The sequence below is a fragment of the Juglans regia genome, chromosome 13, assembly GCF_001411555.2.
Source record: "Juglans regia cultivar Chandler chromosome 13, Walnut 2.0, whole genome shotgun sequence".
NCBI classification, from domain to species: Eukaryota; Viridiplantae; Streptophyta; class Magnoliopsida; order Fagales; family Juglandaceae; genus Juglans; species Juglans regia.
Genome location: NC_049913.1, coordinates 27,292,201 through 27,298,704, shown reverse-complemented (window position 1 = coordinate 27,298,704; position 6,504 = coordinate 27,292,201).

Below are 6,504 nucleotides of genomic sequence, written 5' to 3'. Positions count from 1 at the left end.
ATGTGGTACGATCACATCCATCATCGTGCCATCTATCACACCAACACATTACTGCAACACTAGAAATTGAATCGTACATATATAACAACCATATATAGGGTCCATTTTAATTTGGGAAATTTTTTCATGTGTATTAAAATCAATAACTTAAAAATACATGAAACCACCAAATATTTGTTACCTAAAACTAGGGCATATTTCGGGGGTTGCCCACAATATAGGGATGCACCCCACCCGTGTGTGTTGGCCTAATAATATGTCTCCCAAGCTCACATAACGCATTTATGACTGCCCGCACATGGAGATTAATGATTTTACTTGAATGTTGAAACCAGTCCTCGACAATGTGTTGCCCCTATGCATGTCTCACCAAAACACAAAACATGGTTACTGCTTCCTCTACACTTACGTCATGTCTAGAATCAACCAAAAAGTGATTTCCACGTAACAACGAGTATAATGCACAAAATGTGTCCACCTCTACTCGAAATAAATCTTGACAATTTCGTGGGTGACCATTTAGAATTTCGTAAATATATTGATGCCCACGCAATCCAATATTGTGTTGGGGCATTCTAAGATTAATGCCCATTTCATCACACACCAATCGAACAAGAGTGACCATCACAATCACCTCTTTGTCGAGCTCATCACCACTAGAGCTTATGGATAAGTCAGAGTTCAGCTCTTCGCGATCGTTGTTGTCATCCATTGACAAAGTTCCCATAGACCGATCATCACTATCCATTGTCTATGTCCTTCGTGACTGTGGTCGAAACAATTGTGACCAACCGCTCATTTTTCCTCTCGATTGGTCATGAGTCTCGCCCGTATATTTTAAATCTCAAAATTTTATTTTAATTTAAAAAATAATTTTTAAATTGAGCCAAGTATTTTAAGATCTTTCAAATATTTTAAATGTCCAAAATTGTTTTAAATGGGGTAAATTTTATTATTATTGAACCAATCCTAATTTTCAAGTAGACTAATTTTACATACAACTATGAAGTGAGTAAATGCCGTATAATCGCTTTGAAAAAAAAATAGGATCCACTATTAAAAAATTAATTTTTTTCATGTGGGTCCTATTTTTTAATCACTTTTTTTAATGCGACTACGCGGCGGTTGTACAATTCATAGTTGTAAATATCTTTTCTCATTTCTTTAAGAGTATTATTTAATATTCATTATTTTATTTTATGTTTAAAAACTCTATTTATTTAGATGGATTCATTTCTCTTATAAATATTTACTAAAACTCATTATTTCATTTTATGTTATGATGAAAAATATTATTTTGGGATTTAGAAAACAAAGTTGAATTTTTAAATATAGTTTCATTCCATTTTATTTTCATTTCTTTGCTTCTTTTGTTTAGTTTATTGTCATTCTTTTCATGTTTAATCTCCACCGTTGGATCTAGGTTAGAACCCCAAAATGTAAGGCCTAGATTAATTCCCCAAAAACCCTAATTCCCCTCCATCTTTTCCTCTCCTCTCTTCTCTCTCTCTCACTCTCTAGCATTCATTAGCCATACTTGCATGTTATTGAGCCTTAGTAAATGTCATTTTGTGTGGTGACATGCATGTCAAAACCATTTCGTTTGGCAACCATGTGTACTTTGTGTGCAATGGACCAAGCTCGATATTTTCTTCAAGGATAATTCTGTTTTCAGCCCCATAATTTATCTATAAAAAAAAACCCTAGCCGAAACCCTAAATACTTTTAATACCGATTTTATCCTTGGGAATTTCAACCAACCCCTTTTATTTTATTTTTTCTAATTTTCTTCCTTTATTTTTTTTTTAATTTTGGTCATCTCTTCACCTCCCAATCACCACCATCGAACTACCTTAGATGGGACTTGAGTATGCCTTACATAGCCACTAGAAACCAAGGGAATAAGACGAGAATAAGACAAAATTGCAAACCCCTTGTGGAAACCCTAACTGCCAGTCATTAAGGGCTTAAACCCTAGCATTAATTACACCATATTTTCTCTCTCCACCACCCACACGACAACTCTCTGTCTCTCTCTTCCCCTTTGGTTAATTTTTCCTACAATCTATACACCATCATGATAACCTACATGGAGGAGCTAAGCTTGAGAGGCATTGTGAGCCACCACCCAAAACGCCCAATGAGAAACCACCTAAGCCCAATGCCACCCTCATCTCCGTGGCTATATAAACCCCCTCTTCACCTCACTTCTTCCTCACTTCACTTCATTTCCCATATTCTCTCTTAAGTGTTCTTGAGTGTTCTTGAGAGTTCTTAGAGTTTGAGTGAGAAAGCTTCAAGGGCTCCAATTAGGGGTGACAATATGTGACACGGCCCGTTAACCCAACATGAACACGAACACGACACGAGAATAACGGGTTTGGGTTTAGTTTTAACGGATTCGGGTCAAAACTGGTTGACCCGTTAAGACACGATTGCTTAACGAGTTGATAACGGGTTAACCTATTTTGACCCGTTATGATCCATTAAGAAAGTTAAAGTTACAATTATACCCTATACCTAAAAGTAAAATTGTTGGGATTTTAATTTTTATATTTTTATTATTTGGATTGTAATTTTAGACTTGTAGTTAGTCTTATATTGTAAATTATTATGTTATTTTATATGACCAATGAATTGAGAACGAGTCTACAGACAACGTAATTTCAACGTGAGTTGTACTACGGTCACCTGCAGATACTCATAATGCATGTGAGGAACAGTGACGATATCATACATTATATTAATTCCATGATTTTTTTATATGAAAATCTAAGTTTTTACAACGAAAGTAAAATTATGTTCTCTATAAGAAAATGTGTATTAAAAATCTATTTTTCTTGAGAAATCTGAATGGGAGACAAATAAAATTTTTCTGCATTTGCATGCATGCCATGTTTATCATTCTTCATGCATAGTCTATCTTTATGCACGTTGGCTGTCTAACTTACTGAGATTTTAAGTAAATCTTACCCTTTGTGGATCCACTATTATTTCACTCGAAATGATAGAAGTTGTAGATGCAGATGAACCCAATGGACCAATGGATCAAGAGGATTGAGGAGGAAGCAGACGTCGACAAGGGACTTGATCTTATTTTGATATTTCTAGGCCTAACTCTTCGTACTATAGAACACATTAAGCAACTGGTTTAGATCATTTTAGAGAACTTGATATCTTATACTAAGACTAAGCTACTTGATGTTTTGAAACTTATGGTTCAATCAATATTATTGTAATGATTTAGTTATACTGGCATAAGTTCATTCATTTTCACCTTTACTTTCTGCTGCGATTATTACATACTGCTAGCTGCATTTCTAAGATGCATTGCATATTAACTATCAGGTACGGGAGTATGTAATCTTGTGTTGCATGTCCCAACGCTCTAAGTCTCTGTTATATTCCAAGCGAAGGTTGGGGGCATCACAAGGTGGTATCAGAGCAATTACGTCTCTGGGTAAACCCACGTGTCCTTAGGTATATGCCAAAATATAGGTTTGATTTTAGGTTGGGTAGGCTTGAATCATGTGCAAAGATTTGGATATAATGCATGTACCTAACAGGATGGCACATGAAAGAAAGGAAAGGAACCCTAAGGGCCCAATATTCGTCATGAGCAGGATCATGGTTTGGATGGAGAGATTAGCGAGAAAATCTCTGATAATGAAGAAGCAAGAGTTATCACTGGTATTTTCCTTAAGTGCCCCTCTTTAGTAAGTAGTTTACTTGTTTTAACTGCTAAGTAATTGGTAGTAATTACTCGTTAGGTAAAGTCACGCTGTATGAGTATATGATCTGCGCTTTGTTTGACTCTGCTCTCCGAGGTTTTTTGTGTCCGCAACATTTACACGCCTGTGTAACCTGCCGACCCAGACGTTACCTTAAGTTGTAGTAGTGTCGTTTCCCGATGGACGGTCGATTGCTTGTAACTGCGTGATGAGAAGCTGCCCGCTGAACTTAGGAGGAGTATTGATTGAAGTTGACTTGATTGTCTTCGACGTATTAGGATTCGAATTTATTTTAGGAATGGACTGGTTGTCCAAGCATCTCGCTAGGATAGATTGTAGAAATAAGGAGATCACCTTTGAATCACCCATAGATGGGTAGATCCATTATACAGGAGGGTCAGTGAAAGCTATCCCCTAGTTAATTTTGGCTTTACAAGCTAGGAAGTGGATCGAAGATGGAGCCACTGCTCATTTAGCTTTTGTACTAGACGAAAGTAGTAATAGTAAGGAGATTCAGGGGATGCCGATAGTTGAAGAATATTCGGAGGTCTTCACAGATGATTTACCTGGATTACCCCTCGATAGAGAGATAGAATTTGTTATAGAATTAGAACCTGCTACTACCCCTATCCATAAGACACCCTATCATATGGCCCTTTTAGAGCTAAAGGAGGAGATAGAAGAACTGCTAGTGAAGGGATTCATTCACCCTAGTTCATCACCTTGGGGTGCACAAGTTCTATTTATAAAGAAAAATGATGGATTTTTAAAGATTTGCATTGATTATAGGGAATTAAACAATGTAACGTTGAAGAACAAGTACCGTTACCACGTATTCATGACCTACTAGATCAATTGCAAGGAGCATCCGTGTTCTTAAAGATAGACCTAAGGTAGAGGTAGCATTAGCTCAAAATTAGGGATTAGGATATTCCTAAAACAGAATTTCGGACTAGATATGGGTATTACAAATTTTTTGTCATGCCCTTTGGTTTAACAAATGTCTCTGCCGCATTTATGGATATGATGAACCGAGTGTTCAGACCCTATCTAGATAGCTTTGTAGTCTTAGTCATTGACGACATATTGATCTATTCTAGGAACGAAGGGGAGCGTATAGGCAGCATTTCTGTTTGGCTTTGGAAAGGCTGAAAGAACATAGGTTGTATGCCAAATTTAGTAAGTGTGAATTTTGCTTAAGGAGGTGAAATTTTTAGGGTATGTGATCTCTAGTGAAGGAGTGTTAGTGGATCCTAATAAGGTGAAATCTGTGGTGGAATGGAAACGTTCGACTAGTGTGCATGAGATAAAGAGTTTTCTTTGTTTAGCCGGATATTATCGGCTTTTCATTAAAGGGTTTTCTAAGTTATCAGGACCCCTTACATGAGTCCAACAATTTCCATCCACAAAGATTAATATCTTTCATTCTTGGCTCCACGCAATCTCAACCTTCATAATTACTATATTCAATCCATAAGCTTCATCCAACCAAACACTTATATTCCATAACGATTCTCAATCCATACATCACTTCCCTATAATTTATCACAACCAACATATTAATGTACAAAAACCTGCCCAATGTTTCAAGAGTATCCTTATACAACTTTTAATATATTCAATAACATTTATACATTCTTTTAAATGCTACCATCTCACAACTATGCATCATATACTTCACACAAGTGAAAAATGCAAGAAATATCACTTTAAACACAAATATGAACATTCTATTAAAATCCATACACCTATGCACACTAAATCCATATATCACGGTCACTTAACTCAACATACGACAAACTAACACAATCATATCACAAACTGCCCATTAACCCCCATCACTTCACAAATGCTAAATCCCTAGTCCATGTAAACTCTACATAGAACAAATACACAAATCCCATACTCCAAATCTTTATACTTCACCTACAACTCTCATTCAATACCCACCCAACACATAACTTCTTCTTAGTTCATCATAACCAACACATTCAATATACATAATTTTGTCCATATCAATTATACACCAGCTCAAACATGATCACTAACTTTATAAGCTTCGGTCACATAATACATCAAATGTACAAAATTTGTCCAGCCATTATACAATCATATAATGGTCCTTTGTAGTTGTTGCTTGCTGTTGTAGTTTTCTTCTCCTTGCCACTGCTCATGGTGGCTCGAGGTGGGCAAGGGCTTCACCAATGTGTTTTGCTCCTAGTTTCCTAGATAGGGGATCACCGTGAGGTTTGAAAATTTATAGTGGTGTTGGTTTCAGTGGTATGAGGGTGTGCGGGAGGTGATGCTGATGGTGGAGACGAGTTACGTTGGTGTAGTGGAGGTTGTTTGGTTGTGCGCTACCACTTGAGGAGGTGTCCATTGGGTGGCTGTACAACCATTGAGGTTGTGGCCGATGGCGTGCTCATGGTGGTCCTGGGGATAGAGAGAATCGTGAGGGAGAGAAATTGTGAGGGATGAGAGGTGGTGTTCGTGGTGGGGCATGGTGGTGTTGCGTCTGTGGTGGCAGCTAAGGAAGGGAAGAAATAGAGAATGAGAGAGGAATAGAGAGATGAGGGAGACACCAAGGGGTATCGGGGCTTTTGGTGGACTTTTGGTGCTCGGAGTCTCAAGTGGGCGGCCTTCTGTGGCTCATGGAGGTTGGGCGATGGCGACTTGAGGGGATTTGTGGCGGTGTGAGAAGAAGAGAAACCATGAGGGAGGAGAGGGAAGAAGGGAGAGAGAAGCCAAGGGAAGAAAGGAGAGGGTCTGAAGG